Source organism: Nuphar pumila, chromosome 9 (genome assembly GCF_984573655.1).
Source record: "Nuphar pumila chromosome 9, dmNupPumi1.hap1.1, whole genome shotgun sequence".
Classification (NCBI taxonomy): domain Eukaryota; kingdom Viridiplantae; phylum Streptophyta; class Magnoliopsida; order Nymphaeales; family Nymphaeaceae; genus Nuphar; species Nuphar pumila.
This window is the reverse complement of record NC_143257.1, coordinates 42,678,007-42,698,788: the sequence shown is the minus strand read 5'-3', so window position 1 is coordinate 42,698,788 and position 20,782 is coordinate 42,678,007.

Sequence of the window (20,782 nt, the reverse complement as noted above, 5' to 3'; positions counted from 1 at the left end):
AATGTTTTCTCAAGAATTTCGGGCCATCTTGGGGAAGATCTCTTCAGAAAAAGGGGTTTGGACCCAGGTTTTGAGGAAATGGTCGAGTTTTTTAAACCTCGAATCGAAAAATACAACTCGATGGATCCAAACGGATACCGGACGAAGTGTCTAAGCTTTGCAAAAGATTATTTTGGTAATTTTGAGAATTTAATTTAAAATTGGATAATGAAGCTCAGATTTGGATTTTGATAATGGATCCGGATCCGAAATTGAGTCAGATATGGAAAATGAATTTAATTTCAACCAAATTTTGAGAAACAAAAGGGGATTTAGATTTAAAACCGACTCAATTACCCAGAAAATGGGGACAAAGGGAAGAAAGGGGATATTTACAACATTTTGAAAAATTTGGGGTGTTCACACCATCCTAGAGGCAATTGAATATCGAAAATCAAGGAAAAAAAAAGAAACAAAAAAGCCTCCAATCCTAGAGGCAGTTTGGACAATTCTGGATGAGATTAAACACCAAAACACCCAAAATCTTTACTATTGAAGCCTCTGAAATGCATACGTTTCCGAATCAAGCAAAGGTAGTCACCATACTAACTCAGAACATGGTGGTGGAAACCAAACCTATGTGAAGAGAAAAAAATGCAAACCCACTGGCATAGACAGCAGCTTTCGGGTATTCAAATAAATCTGATATAACCTGGAATGTAAAACCAAAACGAAAATACCGATAATAATAATCCTGTATGAAGAAAGGAATGGGGAGGGGGGGGTCAAAACAGGGAATCAAAACGAAAATAAAATCGATAAATCAAGCAAGAATCAGAGCAACTGGAAATAAAACAGGAAGCAAGGCAAAAAAAAAAAAAACTAAGAACAGATCGTAACACAAACAAAAATTGAAATGAAAAATAAAAAAAAAAGAGAAAGAAGAAAGAAAGAAAAATTTGTTGGAACACATTCGTTCCTGTTAATCTTGCATATACGTAGGTCAGTTTTGCAATAAACAAAACGACACCACGATGGTTGTGTTAAGGTGAAGGAAGCATAAAAAAAAAATGAAGGAGACGACACTTACCTTGGTCCTTCATTGCAGGACTAACCTGTATTGCTGGAGCTGAACGAATACATGGTGGAGAAAATAAAGCAAGAAGGGAAAATAAGAGAGAGGATAAGAGGGAATGAAGAAGAGTCATATACACAAGAGGATGGAGGGGTGAAAGCGATGCTGAAGATGAAGGAAGGTGCGGGGGTGAGAGGCGGTCCTTTGCTTCTCCTGTGTGTTCCTCTTTTAAAGAGGAAGAGGAGGGTTCGGTTGGGGGATGAACGGGAGATGGAGGAGCTGTTGGTGATGAGGGGTTGAGAATGGAGAGAAGGAAAGGGAGAAGGCGGCTGAGGGTTTCGGGCGAGAAGAGGAGAGGAGGCGCTGCCCCATCCGACTTCTTTACAAAGAAAACCCTAAAAAAAGTTTTGTAATGGGGTCCTTCATATTTTTTCCGAATTTTCCAAAAAAAGAGGCTCCTTTACAAGGTTTTCTAAAAAAATGTTTCTTCATAAAAAAAAGGTTTTTAGAAAAGTATATTTGAAAAGGAGATTTTCAAAACTATATTTTTTCTTTCTTTTCTATATTTTTATTTTTTTGTTCTTTTCAAAATTTTTTATATTTTTTTGTATTTTTTAAAACAAAACTCTAAAAACTAAGGAATTTAAACTATTTTTACAAAATTTCAAAATATTTACAAAAGAAGAGTTTTTCTGAAAAGTCAGGGTTTTTTTGGAGAAATTTCTTTAGAAGAATGGGTTTGAACCCAAGTTTTTGAGAAAATATTTGAATTTTAACCTCGAATCGAGGAATATAACACGATGGATTCAAACAGATACCGGACGAAGTGTCTGAGATTTTCAAAAAGTTATTTTGGTAATTTTGAGACTTTGGTTTAAAAATCGGACAATGAAGCTCAGATTTGGATCTTTCATCGGAATCCGGATCCGAAATTGAGTCAAATAATAAAATAAATTTAATTTCAGTAAAAACTTGAGAAATAAAATGGAATTTAGATTTAAAAGTGACTTAATTGCTCAAAAAATGATATTAGGGGCAAAAAGGGAATATTTAAAAGATTTTGAAAAATTTAGGGTGTTCACAGATGCCCCTCTTTGATACTAAGTCGGTTGAAAGTCGAGCTTAGTGGCAAAGATAACACTCTAAATTTTGAAAAATACCCCAGTTGGCAGATCTGAACTGGGTGTGGGAGAATTTATTTGAAAGACATGGCTTCTCAGGCTTAATACCTTATCCTGAATGGCTTTGGGGAGATGAAATCCTCGAAAATGATATGACTAGACAACAGGAGTGAGAAAATTGTGATGGGACTTCGAGTGAAGATCCTGAAACGATGAAAGATAAGAAGTTTAATCAAGTTTCATGGGTGAGACAAGATCACCCTTTGGAATGACTCAGGTTTAGCCCTTAACTTGGATGGGACGAAGATATATCAAGATGACCTGAATGGGGAAAGGAATATATGAAGATCTTGATGGGACATTTTTGGAAGATGCCTCATGAGATGAAGCTTAAATAGGATCCCATCTTGGATGGATATGCAAAGCATGGATTCCTCGACGGGAAGAACCATGATGGGACTGAGAGAAAAACACCTCATCTAAACGAGGAACCTCGTCGAAACGAGACTCAGGTTTTAAACCAAAACCTAAAAAGGAAGATACCTCGAGGCACGAGGTTCAGGTTTAACCCTTAACCTGAAGGGGATGACCAAATGGAATCCTCGAGTGAAGAAACCATGATGGGACCTTCAGAGTTTGGACGAACAAATCCGAAAGGAGCTCGTGAAAGGGGAAAATGGGGTTCCCTAAAGCTTTGAAAAATGGATGATCTTGGGCGTCTCACGGCTGAGACTGAAATAGTTTTTTGAATTTAATGACCTCTAGCAGAAAATACAGGTTTTGACCCTTAACCTGAGTGGGAAGGACCATACGAATTTCTTGAGTGAAGAAACTGTGATGGGACAGGAAGAGATACTTCAACTGAATGAGGCAACTCTTCTAAAAGATATAAACAATGGTAGGTTGCATCAAAATGGATATTGAATATTTATTTCATTTTTGGAATATCTAGAAAATTTTGCCAATAAGATAAATTTATAGTTGACTTCAACGCTTGAAAATGTGCACATGTGTGCAAAGATATTCCCTCTTTTACCCAGAGTATTTCTCCCAACGAGGTTAACTTCTTGATCTTAAGAGTCAAATTCTGAATTTTAGCGCTGATGATTTTCTTCAAGGAAGCTATCCATTTCCTTGATATGAGAAGAGAAGAAATATTCTCAATTTCATAAAAACAAGTAGTGAAGAGACATTGATAAAAGAATTTTGCATGAGAAAAGATGACTTCTGGCAATTTTGGCATGTTTGATATCTGGTTGTTTTCCCATGATGATCGTTTTACACTCCTTTTGAGTCATTGGGCTTTTCGGGCTTTTTACATCATCCTTTATTTTGTAGATGTTTTGACATTTCTCTCTTTTTTGGGGAAGGGTACGTCACAAACTCCTTCATCTTGGTGATGTTTCGATCCTTCTTTTATCTCAGGAATTATATTGATGGTATTGGCTCAAAAGGTCTTTAGATGATAGCAGAAATCAAATATCTTTTAGGGTTTGTCGGTAGGTTCATCACACTCGCCTTCATCTCGATGGTGATCTGAACTGTCCCTAGAAGGATCCTTCAGAAACTCCTTCATCTTGGAGATGATCCAAATCTTCTTTAGCCCCGGAGGTCTAGCTCGCCTATTCGTCTTCATCTTGACGACAATTGAGAGATCCCTTTTGTGGATATTTGATTGCAGCTTGAATGGATGAGGAGATATGAGTGGGTTCTTTTATAGCTCAGGATATTTCCACTGTCTGATTGCCAGAAAATCATATTTAAACATGCGTCATAGCCATGATCAATATCAATTCGCTTCTGGCTTTTCAACGTCATCGAATATTTCTTTCGCCAATCATACCGAGGATATTTCTTACATCCTTTTGGTTGATCAACAGGAAAAGATTTAAATTTTACCTCTTTTTTGCAAAAAGTTTCACCTTTTTGGAAAGAATATTAGAGGTAATCAGAGATAATTCTTTTGTGCAGTAAGATTTATTGGAGTCAACAAGTATTTTTAGCGTATTGACAAAGTTTTCAAGGATCCTTTCTGAAATAATCACTCAATATAGATTTTGATGCGACCTTTAGCTGCATTTATGATTTTGGACATTCTGACCAATAAAACTGGGACCTTTCATTTAACGACCAGTGAAGGAGCTAGAACCTTTTATTTAACGACCAACGAAAACTGGGACCTTTCATTTAACGACCAGCGAAGTAGCTGGAACCTTTCATTTAACGACCAGTGAAAAACTGGAACCTTTCATTTAACGACCAGCGAAGTAGCTGGGACATTTCATTTAATGACTAGTGAAAAACTGGAACCTTTGATTTAACGACCAGCGAAGTAGCTGGGACATGTCATTTAACGACCAACGAAGTAGCTGTGACATTTCATTTAACGACCAACGAAGTAGCTGGGACATTTCATTTAACGACCAGCAAAGTAGCTAGGACATTTCATTTAACGACCAGCGAAGTAGCTGGGACATTTCATTTAATGACCAGCGAAGTAGCTGAGACATTTCATTTAACGACCAGCGAAGTAGCTGGGTGTTATCATCGCAAAATTTTTTCCCTCCCTTGCAAGAGAGAAACGAATTTGCGAGTCAAACTCGACCAAAGTTTTGAAAATGGTTTTTCAAAATTACTCGCCTCCGTTTTTAAAATTTGAAGGAAAATTCCGTGGAATGGGATCCGCCTGTCGGTACGAGGTTCAACCGTTCCTGGCGCCTTTACCAGGGGTAATTGAACCAAGGATCAATTACGTGCTTTAATTTGACTCAAATAGCTAAATTATGCTCTATTTTTCCTAGAATGCATAAAGAATCAGACTTGTGCTATGAAATTTTTTAAAAAAATGAAGTTTGAGAAACTATGATGTTTGCTTTGGAAAATTGAAATATGCTTGAAAATTGATAGGAAAAGTGCTTGAAAATTGAATTCTTGGGGAAATCATTGAATTTCATTGGAAGTCAGAAATTTGCATTGTAAAGTGATTTCTCAGGAAAATTTGAACTTTGGAAAATCGATTTTGAAATTTGGAATTGCTTTTCTAGGAAAATGGATTTGAGAATTCTAAGAAAATCTAAGAAATTCATTGGAAAAGGATTTTTGAAATGGAAAATAGATTCTCAAGTAACTAGATTCTCAGGAAAATAGGAAATCTGAGAAAATTGATCTTTTTGAAAACTTGAGACTTTGAAATTTGAGAATTTTAAAACATTGGAAAATCTTGGTTTGAACTTGGAAAATGCTTTGAAATCTCTTTTGAAAACTCAGTATTTTGAGAAAATCAGATCCTGAGAAAGACTTGGAAATTCTTGAGAAAGTTGAATTTTCTGAAATTGAAATCGGAAAATGAATTTGAGAATAATGCAATTTGAATGATATGAATGAATGAATCTGAATTTGATAAAGGGAATTTTCATTGAGGAATTGAGAAATCCTTTTGAAGTTTTGAGAAATGCAGTGCATTTTTGAAGTTAGCCTAAGTGTGTAGACTGAATGTGGCTAATATGAAGATCATAAATCTTGGTTTTCTTCGTATTCTGACTATGGCCATAAATACGAATCCCACCGAGTTTATAAACTTCATAAAAGCTTGTGCACGTGCCATTCGTGTAAACCATAGTGAATTTGAAAGAAATATGCATGAATCATACATCAAATATTGAAATTTGCAGAAATTAAACTATATGCAATGCAACCCTATTCTAAGCAGAAAAGTAACTCTTATTCCAAATTATTAAATTTGAGGTTACATTGAATTGAAATTAAAAAAAAAATAAAATCTAAGTCTTCTTCTTGAATGTTCCTGCAAAACTAGAAAACAAGGTTAGCACAAAAATGTAGGTTTTACTGAATTTATCCGAAAATATGGGAAATTATCGGATATTATTCAGATATAAACCCAAATTCATACCCCCTTTGATATAAACATGATAAATAATGAATAAATTTTGAAAATAAACTTGGAAATTCGAAATTGGTGTCAAAATGACCAAAATACCCCTGATGACCTTGAAATCAGGGTTTTCTCAAAGAAATTTTATAAATTTTGGAATTTTGAAAATCAAATGAAATAAATCAAACATAACATGATAAAATATGATGATATGCATGAAATTTTGGAGAATTAGAAATTGAAATTTCGAAATTTAGGTCAAAATGACCAAAATACCCCCGATAACAAGACTATGGCCTTGAAACCAGGGTTTTCTGAAATAAATTTTACAAAATTGAAAAATATGAAATGCAAATGACATTAAAATTAACCCTAATACGATTCTACATGCTTATGTGCATGATAAAAACCCTAAAATGATGAAAATATCATAAAAAATCAAATTTAAGTTGATTTTCGCTTCTGAACTTAAAGATAAACTAACACATGGAGAAAATGAACTTGGAATTAAACCAAATTTGGCATGGAAACCTAAAATAACCCTAAAAACAGAATGGAGCTCGAAAATCTAATTTTTTTGTTTTTTTAAATATGAAAATACAAATAAAAACCCTAAATTTTGTAATTTTTTCCTAAAATGTTGATTCTAAAGGAGATTTAGGATATCAGAATTCCATACAAATTTCCCAAATTTTATGGGGTGACAGAGGACAGTAAGGCAAGGATTTTTTCCTTTTACACTTTCTGTTTTTGACCTATGGTCGGAGCTGTGTCACTCCGGCAAGTCGGATCGAAATCTGGCGACTCTAGGATTTAGGGGAAACAGACAGGTTTCGGTATAAAACATGGGAAAAATGGAATAAAGAAGGGAAAAAGGCTGAAATTGTGGGAAAATGTCTCTGACAAACATAGGAAGATTTGATCTTTTGACACCATTTGGATTCGGGTTATGGTTTGGAAAAGACCATACTGTTATCAGAGATCTAAATCTCTGGAATTTCTGGACATTGGAATCTGTTAGACAGAAAAGGAAAATCCGGGAAAAATAATGAAACAGATCCAAAAATTCCCAAATGTTAAGAAAGGACAGAAAATTATGTTGGGAACAACTTTAGTGTTGAAAGTTTTTGCAGACAGGCTACAGATTGGATGGACTCGGTGCATTAGAGTCTGTCTATACCCTGATAAAAGAAAATTGATATTTTCCTAGAGGTCTGAGAAATCTGATTTTTTACAGAGGTCAAAACTAATAGGAAAAACCTCAAAATTTCCAGATCATTAGTAGATTCAATCATGAATCCACTGTGATTTTTGAAGAATGATTCGAATCCCACAAAAGGGTGAATCCGAAGGTTTTTGTCTGCTAAAGCAGGAATCAAAATTTTTGGATGACAGAAAACCCGATTTAGGGTTTGATCGGTTTAGAAGGGTTTCAAAACCCAAATTGAATCAAATTTTCGGCAATAAAACAAAGACATAATCCTACTTGATCTAAAATTTACAGAATTTATTGGTGTAGAAATTCTCATAAAATAATGCATGGATTTTGCACAAAATTGAAATTCTTATGGATTCTAAATCAACTATTAATAGAACTATATGAAATGAACAAAATACATAATGGAATTTAACTAAATGCAATTTTTAAATCTAAAATTGTATGAAACATGGAAATAAAATCAAAACCATCATGAAGGGTGTATGACCTATTTTGATGTTGGCTCTCAAAATGAGAGAATCAATCCCATAGATAGACGAATCTCATCGTTTACTTAGCCTAAATACGTGAGATGAAACTACTATCATATTTTTTTTTTTAATTTAAGAACTATATATATATAAAACATTTATACTACTGCCAATTCAATCTTCGACTTGACTTTATAGCATCCATAAAAATAAAATAAGACTTGGATTTACCTTTGTACTGGTGGGAACAATGGTAATGAACCGGTTGAGGATGAGGTTTCGAGGCCCGAAAGGGTGGTTGGAGATAATGGTATGGATGTGGACTGATTGCACTTGATGGGGTTGTTGTAGATGATAACCAGTTGCAAAGGAGAGGAAGCAAAAGGCTGGGCGCCAATGAGGCCTATGATGCTGCCAACATGGAAGGGTGCTGTTGGACTCAAGGTTGGATGGCTTGGAGATTGCTGTCATGATGAAGGATGAAGGATGAAGGATGAAGGTGGAAGAGCTGCAGCGGCTGCTTCAAGATCACTGCTACTATGCTGAACCAGTGGTGGAGAAGAGGCTGACGGTGGCTGGGCAGGGCGTCCAAGGAGGTTGTCTTGCTGTAAAGAGGCGTGGCAATGGCTGCTACAAAGGAAGGAGTTGCTCCCTGATGAAGGGCTGCTGCTGGAGGTGGCTGTGTTGCTGTCAAAGTGTCGTTGACACAGGTGGCTGAAGAAGGCTGCTGCTGTGGAGAGCTTGAAGTTTGAAGGTGCTGCAACGATGGAAGTTGGAGCTAATGATGATAGTATGTTGCTGCTGCCTTGATTAGGGAGGAGCTTGCTGGAACTTGAAGATGAAGCTGCTGTGCTGTGGTGAAAGATGGGCTGCATCAAGTGTAGGTGGTGCTGTCAAGGAAGGAGAGGTGGAGAAGCTGCTGTGGATGTTGTAGCAATGGTGAGGAGCCGCTACAAGGAGGATGGCTGTTGTGGCTGCAACAGCCAAGAGAGAAGGAGAGAGCTCAAGGGAGAGAGAGAGAGAGAAAGAGAGAGACGTGAATTGAGCTTGGGAGGCCAGCCGTTCTTTTTTTCTTTTTGTTTTTGATTGGTAACTTAGGAAAGATGATATCTTTCCCTAAGTTACCATTGATTAATGAAGAAGGTTGTGTAATGCCCAAGGTTACAGCCGTATGGCTTTTGAGGAAGAAAGGAGTAAGGAAGGGAAGAAGGAAAAGGAAAAGGAAAGAAGAGGAGAGAAAGAAAAGGAAAGAAAGGGAGGAAAAGGAGAGGGAAAGAGGAAGAGAAGGGGGCTGAAAAGGGGTATACGTGAGTGGAGGGAGAGGAAAGAAAGGAGGAAAGAAAGAAAAAGAAAGAAAAAAAGAAAGAAAGAAAAGAAATAAAGAAGAAAAGAAAAGAAAATAAAAATAAAAATAAAAATATAAAAAAAAGAAAATGGAGGAAGAAAGAAAGGAAATGGGCTGGAAGTTTGGGTGACCCCCTTGTGGGTCCCACCTTAGGAAGAATAAAATAATTAAAAAAAATTAAAATAAATAAAATAAAACAAACAAAACAAAAAAAAAATAAATAAAGAAAAAGATAAATTTTTTTTCTTATAAATTAAAACAAGAAAATGCAAATGAATGGGCCATCTCAGAGCGGGTCCAAATTTTACTTTTGAAATTCATTTTGACAATTAAAGGGGTAAAATAGTCTTTTCAAAAAAATTCTAGACGAAACGAGCTATTTTTGGCAGTTTTTGAAACAAGTTCGGATTTTGAAGTTCAATACCCCGTTGCAAAGCAAATCCAATGTAGAATTTAAAAATGTAATTTTGAAAGAAATCCAGATTGTTTTTCTTGAGAAAATGCTTCCAAATCTATTTTTAGACAAAACGAGCTATTTTTGGCAGTTTTTGAAACGAGCTCGGATTTTGAAGTTCAATACCCCGTTGCAAAGCAAATCCAATGTAGAATTTAAAAATATAATTTTGAAAGAAATCCAGATTGTTTTTCTCGAGAAAATATTTCCAAACGAAATGAGCTATTTTTGGCAGTTTTTGAAATGAGCTTGAATTTTGAAGTTTAATACCCCGTTGCGAAGCAAATCCAGTATAGAATTTGAAAAATTGATTTTGAAAGAAATCCATATTGTTTTTCTCTAGAAAATATTTTCAAATTTAGAATCTTGGGGGTAAAAATGTCAATTTTGAAAACCCAGGGTTTGAAATTGATTTCTGAAAACTTTTAAAACTCAATCTGGATTGAAATTTATAAAACTGGAGTTCTGGACTTCGAAAATGGAATGAAATGTGACGAAATGTTATGAAATGCTGAGAAATGATATGAAATGACATGAAATGCTATGCGAAATGCTAACCCTGAATGAAGAATTTTGGATGTTAGACCCTGATTGACACTTGTACCAGTTCAAAAAGTGTTAAAATTGACAAAATTTGCAAAAATGGTTGAAGAAATGATTTTCGACCTCTGCCAAGCTAGAGTAACACTGAAAATTAGGGTTTGAGCTGGATTCAACTGAAATGAACTGGATTGAGCTGGGTTTTAGAGTTTCAGAACTCAAATGAACTCACTAGATACTGACTCAACTGACCTTTTGAACTGAATTTTCAAGAAAAACTGCCATTTTTAGAGAAATGGTATGGAATGGTCATTGGAATGAAGTGAATTACGAACCTGAACTGGGTTTGAGCTGAAACAAAGGTCAGTAATACTGAGGTGAACTAAAATCGAAGCTTGAACACTAGCTCAATTGGCTGAACTCGACTCAATTTCAGTTGAAAGAGCTGAAATGGACTAAAATGGGCTCCTGGACACTTGGAAATGGTTTTGAACTGAAACTGGAGCGCTTGAACTTCTGGTGAGCTCAAGTTAGACTCTGGGGAGTATAACTGACTATGAATGACTGACTCAGAGACAATTGGCTTGGATTTGAGTAAGAAATGAGCTCATTTCTAAAGAGATGATCCCATTTTGGCAGTAATGGTTAGAAATGAAAATGGCCTGTTCATTGTGAGTTCAGATGAGCTTGAGATGATTGACATTCTAAATGTTCTGAACTGACCAATGAGCTTGGTTGACTCCGACTAACTGGGGTCCGGGATGACCTAGGGGTAAAATGGTAATTTTCCTAATAAAAGTTGGTAAAATGGTGATTTTCTGAAACTGACTCGAGGTTTGACTCCTACACTGACCTAACAGGGTTGGCACTGCACGAGGAGGGTTGTTTGAGAATGAATGTGGAAAATTTGTGGTGTTTACAGATGCCCCTCTTTGCTACTAAGCCGGCTTGAAGACGAGCTTAGTGGCAAAGAAAAACACACCAAATTTGGGCTATAAAAATGTCCCAGTTAGAAGGATCTGACTGGATATGAAGAGATTTAGCCCTGATGAAAATGGTAGATATGAAATGGAGAATAAAGAAGAAAAATTTTGCCTCAAAAGAAGTGAGATTCAGGTTTTTGCCCTTAACCTAGATGGGACAGAAAATACCTCGTGTAGAAACGAAGCTCAGGTTTAACCCTTAACCTGACCTGGAAATGAAATACCTCATCAAAATGAGGCTCAGGTTTGTACCCTTATCCTGATTGGGCAGAAAATAAAATACCTCATCAAAGGAGGCTCAGGTTTGTACCCTTAACCTGATTGGGAAACGAAATACCTCATCAAAATGAGGCTCAGGTTTAACCCTTAACCTGACCGGGAAATGAAAATGGTAAGTTGGATGGTGAATAAGACAATTTTCTTGAAGAGAAATAAGGTGACTCTTTCAACAACACGAAAAATGAATTCTTTCGACAACGCGAAAGATGATAAGGCGATCCAAAGGAGCAAGGCGATTCTTTTGACAATGCAAAAGATGAATTCTTTCAACACGCGAAAGATAACAAAGGCGATCCTTTCACAGAAAAGGCTAATCTTTCAACAACGCAAAAGATGATAAAGGTTACTCTCTCAAGGAGGTAAAAGGTGATATCAGGATGTGTCAAGATGGACATCGAGCTCTTCACTTCATGTCAAGATAGTAAGAAAATATTGCCAAAATGTTAAAAATTGTTTGTTGATTCAAAATGCTTGAAATTGATGTATATTGGTATGAAAATCTTTCCTCTTTTCTACCTGAAGTATTACCTCCGACTGGGCTTAACTCTATAGAATCAAGATTCGAATTCAAATTGCTTGCAATTGGCTTTTTTTTCAAGGAAGCTATCAATTTCCTTGATATAAGCAGAAAAGAGAGTATTCTTGATATTGTGAGAGCAATTGGTGAAAGAATATTGATAATAGAATTTCACAAAATTAAAGAAGATTCTTTGGCAAATTTGGCAGTCTGATATCCTGGGATTCTTTCCTCATGATGATCTTTCTGCCCACTTTTTTTTCTTTTTTTGGCAGAATTAGAGCTCTCTTAGGTTTTTGGGGATTTTATTACATCATCCTTCATTTTGGAGATGTCCTGACTTTTCTCTCTTTTTTTTTTTGGAAGGGTACGTCACGAACTCCTTCATCTTGGAGATGTTCCGATCCTTCTTTTTCTCTCAGGGATTATATCGACGGTTATTGGCTCATTGGTTGGAAATCTCTTGATGATAGCGGAAATTAAATATCCTTTAGGGTTTGTCGGGAGGCTCATCACAGTCGCCTTCATCTTGACGGTGCTCTGAACTTTCCCTGGAAGGATCCGTCACAAACTCCGTCATCTTGGAGATGATTCAAATCTTCTTTGGCCCTGGGGGTCTACTCGCCTAATTCGCCTTCATCTTGACGACAATTGAGAGATCCCTTTTGCAGATATTTAATTGCAGCTTAGGTGATTGAGGAGATATAGGGATTTAATAGATTTTTCTGTATCACCCAGGATATTTCGACTGCTTTATTTTCCAAGAATAATCTTTAAAAATATGCCATTGATTGCGATCAATACCGATCACTTATGGCTTTGCAACAACATTGAATTTCCTTTTGCTGGCCATATCGAGGATTTATTCTTCATCCTTTTGGTTGGCCAATAGAAAGAATTTGAATTTTGAATCCTTTTTCACAAAAGCTTTGACCTTCCGAAAATAATATTGAAGGTATTCTGAGGTAATGTTTTTGTGCAATAAAAATTTTGAAATCAACAAATATTTAATGGCAAATTGGCAAAATGTTCTTGAAATCCTTGGTGAAAGAAATTGCTTGAGGTCTAATTGACACATCCATGACCAAATTGAGTCCTGAAAAGACTCAGTGAAAGATCAACTTGAAAGTTGGGTTTTGTTTTGACTAACCAGCTCGAAAGCAGGATTTATTGACCGACCGGCTCGAAAGCAGGATTTGTTGAACTACCAGCTCGAAAGTAGGATTTGTTGAACTACCAGCTCGAAAGCAGGATTTGTTGATCGACCAGCTCGAAAGCAGGATTTGTTGAACTACCAACTCAAAAGCAGGATTTGTTGACCGACCAGCTCGAAAGCAGGATTTTTTGACCGACCAACTCGAAAGCAGGATTTGTTGACCGACCAGCTCGAAAGCAGGATTTGTTGACCGACCAGCTCGAAAGCAGGATTGGTTGACCTACCAGCTAGAAAGCAGGATTTGTTGACCGACCAGCTCGAAAGCAGGATTTGTTGACCGACCAGCTCGAAAGCAGGATTTGTTGACCGACCAGCTCGAAAGCAGGATTTGTTGACCGACCAGCTAGAAAGAAGGATTTATTGACCGACCGGCTCGAAAGTAGGATTTGTTGAACTACCAGCTCGAAAGCAGGATTTGTTGAACTACCAGCTCGAAAGCAGGATTTGTTGAACTACCAGCTCGAAAGCAGGATTTGTTGACCGACCAGCTCGAAAGCAGGATTTGTTGACCGACCAGCTCGAAAGCAGGATTTTGTTGATTTAAAAATGATTGACATTAATGAAATTGTAACCCGAAGTCTTGGAAAGTGATAGATATTGACAAAGTTGTAAACCGAAGGCAGGAGAATGATTGATGTTGGTAAGATCGTAACCCGAAGGCTTGAATTGAGAATCTGATAGAGTGGACGGCCCAGAGGCCTGATTGATCAAATTGGATGACCCGAAGGTCAAGATTTGAGAATTACATGACACGAAGGTCAAGATTTGAGAATTACATGACCCGAAGGTCGAAATTGGGAGTCGAATGACACAAGGGGTCGAAATGGGAAATCAAATGTTGAGATTGAAGGATTGAATAACCCGAAGGTCGAAATTGAGGATTTGGATGACCCGAAGGTCAAAATTAGAAATTGAGTGACCTGAAAGTTGAAATAGAGAATTGGGTGACCTGGATGTCAAAATTGGAAATTGGAAATTTTGGATTTGGAAATTAGAAATTTTGAAATTGATTGACCCGAAAGTCAAAATTGAAGTTGATTGACCCGAAAGTCGAAATTGGAAATTTGGAATTTGAAACTTGGAAATTGGAAATTGAGAAATTGATTGACCCGAAGGTCAAAATTAGAAATTCGGAAATTGATTGACCTGAAGGTCAAATTTGGAAATTTGGAAATTGGATGGCCCGAGGGCCGAAATTAGAATTTGGAACTTTGAAATTTGAAATTTGATATTTGAAATTGGATTTGGAAGAAGATTCGAGTCAGAACTCTAATCTTCTAGACCAATTCTAGGACATTTGAATTGGATTTGGAAGAAGATTCGAGTCAGAACTCTAATCTTCTAGACCAATTCAGAAGGGAAAGAAATTCAAGTTGAAACTCGAATCCCAGAGGAAAGAAAATTCGAGTCAGAACTCGAATCCCGCAAGAAGACTAGATCAGCATGGATTAGGTTTGAAAACATTAACCAGTAAAACCAGATTTAGAAAGTTTGACCAATAAAAATTGGATTTTGAAAGATGTACCAGTGTGAATACCGGATTTTGAAAATGAACCAGTATAAGTACTGGATTTTGAAAATAGATCAGTACGAATACTGTTTTTGGAAGAATTACCAGCACGAACACTGGATTTTGAAGAATTTACCAACACGAACACTAGATTTTTGAGAATTTACTAATTGATTTTGATAGAAGATTTTCAGTCTTCACCCTCACGACGACTTGGACAACTGTCGGGGTCTCAGGATTTATCCCTTAACCTGAAGGGGAAGTGAATTTGATGCAAATGAATGTAAATGGATGCGAATGAATGCATGTAAATGCAAATGAATGCAAATATATGCAAATGAATGCATGTAAATGCAAATGTATGCAAAATGATGTAAATGAATGCACATGTATGCAAAATGAGAGATTTGTTTGATCCTACCTGCATACAGAATGTTTTGAAGACAAATTTTCAAAATAATGCCCTAGTGTAACTCGAAAAGAAGAATTTGACCATTATTGAAGAAAATATATTGAGGAATTACAAATGATGGAATAGAGGATTTAAGTATAGAAAATTTTCAAATGTTGAGCATTGATGGGATCTGATAATTCCACACCATCGACATTGATAAGCAGATATGAATTACGGGGTAATGCTTCCTCGACAACATAGGGCCCTTCCCAATTCGGCGACCATTTGCCACCCGGGCGGTGCTTGAGATAGGTCGTTGATCTGATCACTAGATCATTGACTCAGAATTTCCTTTCAATAAAAAATTTTGCATATTGCCTGACTATCCTCTGACGATATGATTGAGCATGCTCTGCTGCTTTGAGTCTTCTTTCATCGAGCAAATCAAGTTGTACCAGTCGTTGTTGCTGATACTGATCAAGAGGTAATTCTAAAAGTGATGCAAATTTTACAGCAGGTTTCTGAACTTGTAGAGGCAGTACTACTTCAGTTCTGTAGACAAGTTCTGACGAAGTAGCATTAGTTGGAGTTCGAATGATGATTCCGTATGCTCACAATGCATCATGGATCTTCTCATGTCAGTCACGAACTGTTTTTAAAGTTCGCTCCAAGATTCTAATAAGAATCTTACTGGTGGCCTCTGCTTGACTATTCCCTTGAGGATAATAAAGAGCGAAGAAATGATGATGGATTCTGATTTTTGAGCAGAATGTCCTCATTCTCTCATTTTTGAAATAACTGTCATTGTCCAACACAATATTATGTGGTATGCCAAAACGACATAGGATATTCTTGTGGATGAATGAGACCACATGTTGACCTTCTACTGTGCATAGAGTGACTGCTTCTACCCATTTAGTAAAATATTCTGTTGCGGCAAGAAAATTTTTGTTGCCATTTGAAGCAAAAGGACTAATGGGGCCTACAACATCAAAAGCCCACATAGAAAATGGCCATGGCGAAACGACAGATTGTAAATATGTTGCTGGCGCATGAATGGAAGGTGCATGCATCTGACATTGAACGCACTTCTTCACAAAACGATAGCAATCTTGTTGCATAGTTCTCCAGTAATATCCTGCTCGGATGATTTGTTTGACAAGAGTTTGGTAGCCAACGTGACCACCACAAATGCCTTCATGTGCTTCTTGCACAACTTCTTTGGCTTCTTCTTCGTCTAGGCATTTGGAATATTCAGAATTGAATCCACGATGATAGAGGACATCAGCGAGAATAAAATATCAGGCAGACATGCACTGAATCGCTCGTTGCTCTTACCAGTGATACTCTGAGAGAAGGAGACAGATGTCTTCTCCTTGATGGGAGCCTTTCTGAAACTGTCTTCAGCTTGCTCAGACATTATCCTAATCATCATTTTCTTGAACATCTGATATGTAGCAGGATCAATGTCATCCCTATCATTTAGACTCTGTCTTCTGGCAGATCTTGGAGAATCCATTTCTTCTTGTCTGCTTCTAAAATCACTGATGCCCTGATACAGTGGTGTCTTCGTGCTTGATTTGATCTGAACCACTTGGGAATACGGATGCTCTCTACAGAATGGATGATTAAATTTCGATGATGAAGATTCAGGATAGAAATGAATATAGAAAAAATATTTGATGAGAATTTGGTAGATAATTGAAAGAGTATCCCATTACTAGGGATTGAGTCATCGCTGGGATTACGACAATTATGTTGTCATTCTTTGCAAGAAGAACGAACAACTGCAAATATGCCTTGTCACCTAGGCGAGGTCGTCAAACCAAGAATGAAGAATTTGAAAGATTTTTATTCATTGAAGGGAAAACATGCTTGTATTAATAATAAACTCGAGAAAGAGGGGGCGGACAAACAATTTGCCACCACTCTTTATGATCAGTAGAGACACGAGGATTGGAGAAAAGAGTGGGAATGATGAAAGAATCCCAGCCATATTTGGCAGAATGGTATGTTTCGGATCACTGCGCTGATGCAAGGTCAAATTCTGGCATAACCCTTGATAGTAGCCGAGCTTCTACGCGCTTCTGTCTCTGAGAAAATTGTCTGACACAACACTCTGGATAGTAGTAGGTACAAGAAAATGGGCCGAGTAGCTTGAATATCTTACCATATGCATAGGTGTATCTGGGAGGTGATAACTCTCGATCAAAATAGTCTCACACCACTTCTTCTTGCAGTAATCGATCAGGAATCAGTACCGTGCAATTTGAAGGAGCTCCTTGCCGTTATATCTGAACGAACTAGCTTTGATCAGTACATGCTGAAGGAACCAAGACTGAAGAGCATAGGTACATCCCTCGACTAAGATAGACTCTCCAAGCGTGAAACAAGTCAATCCTTTGTATAGAAAAGCAAGCGCGGTCAGTCGACTTCCCCATCTTCTCAAAAGCTGAACTATTCTGACATCCACTTAATTCTGTCCATCTGGAAAGAAAGCAAGTCCCACAGTACATAGAACCATCGCATGCTGAATTCTCTCTCGAGTTGTTCTGGACAGTGAGTTGACTTCTGCAAATTTTCCATGCTGTCGGTAGATCTCGATCAGGCTCACGTACTCATTCTCGTTTTCTTCAATCAGTGGCCAAGACTTGCCCCCTGTCATGCGAGCTACGACATCTTTGGGGTCCAGACCCTTGACATTGATCAGAAATTGCTGCTCTAATGGATCTCCAGGCTGACCGACTGGCTCGGGCAGTCCCATAATCTCTGAAAATTCATCCATCAATAGTGTTATCTCGCCCCACGGGAACCAGAACGTGCAAGTGCGCGGATTCCACCGCTCTGCCAGTGCATGAATCAGATTGCCGTTGACTGTCAACTTTCTCACTGCAGATGCCAATTCCAACCCGCAATCGCTCAAGTGGTCCGGAAACATACGAGAGAAGTTTTTGAACCAGACATAGTACCACCGGAGGAAGAAGGGTCCGGTGCTAAGAGATCGATGCTCAGGAAGACTTTGTCGCACCTCTTAGGAGATGTGACCCTCAGGAAAAACAGAATCGAGCTGACTAGATGCCATTGGACTGAAAGACAAGAAGACTGGAATTAGACTTTGGAAAAATACAAGAATTTTGAAAATTGCAGGCAGGATAAAATGAAAGCTGGAAATTCGAAGTCCAGAGGAACGAAAGAATGGAAAATCTCCTAGAGTTTTGAAGGAAAAGGTGGATAATTTAAAAAAATCATCCAGGGTTTTTGAGAAAAAAAAAAAAGATATTTCATAAAAGATAAAAAAATGAGGTATTTTGAAAAATTGGGAAAAATATGAGAAAATAAGGCGAAAATGAATATCATATATTCAATCACAAACAATTATGCACATACAACAATCCCTAAGAAGCCAACTCTAAATGCATTGATTTTGAAAGAGCTTTAGGACCCTAATCCTGACTCTAGGCTCAGATCAACTGTGTCCAATCAGGCTATGCCGATATACTCGAGCCGAGGCTCGATGTACGTGGCATAAAACTCATCTTCGGGTCTAGGCTTGTGTTTTCCCAACATCCTTGAGCGCCTACCGATATACGTTGGACTATGGCCCTTGGTACGTGGCAGGGGGGCGTTAGCCCAAATAAGTGGCCCAGTTGTGAGGCTCTGTCCCGAACTATGGTTCTGGAAGAGAGCCCAGCAACGTAAAGACCGGGTAGACATAGGTGGGGTGGTTTTTGAAATATGATCACATGCAGGCAAACAGAGGGCTCTAAGTCCTAAAGAGAGAATTTTGAAAACTTTTGAAGAAGCAAACATTGTTTTAATACCAGTCCTAGATTGAGGAGTGTTGTATTTCAGACCTAAGTCTATGTGAGCATGCATAATTCTCCTCAATATGGTCCTACCAAACCATGCCTAGTCTACATGCAATCCATGTCAGCTGGGTTCAAGTCTAGGCTCCTAGGTTCACATGATATCAGAAATTAAAAGATGACATTCCATAGAGCCTAATTTTGATAATTGAGCTAAGTTAAAGCACATACTTGATCACGCGAAGACAGGTCCCATCATGGTCGCCAAACCTGTTATCATCGCAAAATTTTTTCCGTCCCTTGTGAGAGAGAAACGCATTTGCGAGTCAAACTCGACCAAAGTTTTGAAAATGGTTTTTGAAAATTACTCGCCTCCGTTTTTAAAATTTGCAGGAAAATTCCGTGGAATGGGATCCGCCTGTCGGTACGAGGTTCAACCGTTCCTGGCGCCTTTACCAGGGGTAATTGAACCAAGGATCAATTACGTGCTTTAATTTGACTCAAATAGCTAAATTATGCTCTATTTTTCCTAGAATGCACAAAGAATCAGGCTTGTGCTATGAAATTTTTTTAAAAAAATGCAAGTTTGAGAAACTATGATGTTTGCTTTGGAAAATTGAAATATGCTTGAAAATTGATAGGAAAAGTGCTTGACAATTGAATTCCTGGGGAAATCATTGAATTTCATTAGAAGTCAAAAATTTGCATTGTAAAGTGATTTCTCAGGAAAATTTGAACTTTGGAAAATCGATTTTGAAATTTGGAATTGCTTTTCTGGGAAAATGGATTTGAGAATTCTAAGAAAATCTAAGAAATTCATTGGAAAAGGATTTTTGAAATGGAAAATAGATTCTCAAGTAACTAGATTCTCAGGAAAATAGGAAATCTGAGAAAATCGATCTTTTTGAAAACTTGAGACTTTGAAATTTGAGAATTTTAAAACATTGGAAAATCTTGGTTTGAACTTGGGAAATGCTTTGAAATCTCTTTTGAAAACTCAGTATTTTGAGAAAATCAGATCCTGAGAAAGACTTGGAAATTCTTGAGAAAGTTGAATTTTCTGAAATTGAAATTGGAAAATGAATTTGAGAATAATGCAATTTGAATGATATGAATGAATGAATCTGAATTTGAAAAGGGAATTTCCATTGAGGAATTGAGAAATCCTTTTAAAGTTTTGAGAAATGCAGTGCATTTTTGAAGTTATCCTAAGTGTGTAGGCTGAATGTGGCTAATATGAAGATCATAAATCTTGGTTTTCTTCGTATTCTGACTATGTCCATAAATACGAATACCACCGAGTTTATAAACTTCATAAAAGCTTGTGCATGTGCCATTCGTGTAAACCATAGTGAATTTGAAAGAAATATGCATGAATCATACATCAAATATTGAAATTTGCAGAAATTAAACTATATGCAATGCAACCCTATTCTAAGCAGAAAAGTAACTCTTATTCCAAATTATTACATTTGAGGTTACATTGAATTAAAATAAAAAAAAAATAAAATCTAAGTCTTCTTCTTGAATGTTTCTGCAAAACTAGAAAACAAGGTTAGCACAAAAATGTAGGTTTTACTGAATTTATCCGAAAATATGGAAAATTATCGGATATTATTCAGATATAAACCCAAATTCATACCCCCTTTGATATAAACATGATAAATAATGAATAAATTTTGAAAATAAACTTGGAAATTCGAAATTGGTGTCAAAATGACCAAAATACCCCTTATGACCTTGAAATCAGGGTTTTCTCAAAGAAATTTTATAAATTTTGGAATTTTGAAAATCAAATGAAATAAATCAAACATAACATGATAAAATATGATGATATGCATGAAATTTTGGAGAATTAGAAATTGAAATTTCGAAATTTAGGTCAAAATGACCAAAATACCCCCGATAACAAGACTATGGCCTTGAAACCAGGGTTTTCTGAAATAAATTTTACAAAATTGAAAAATATGAAATTAAAATGA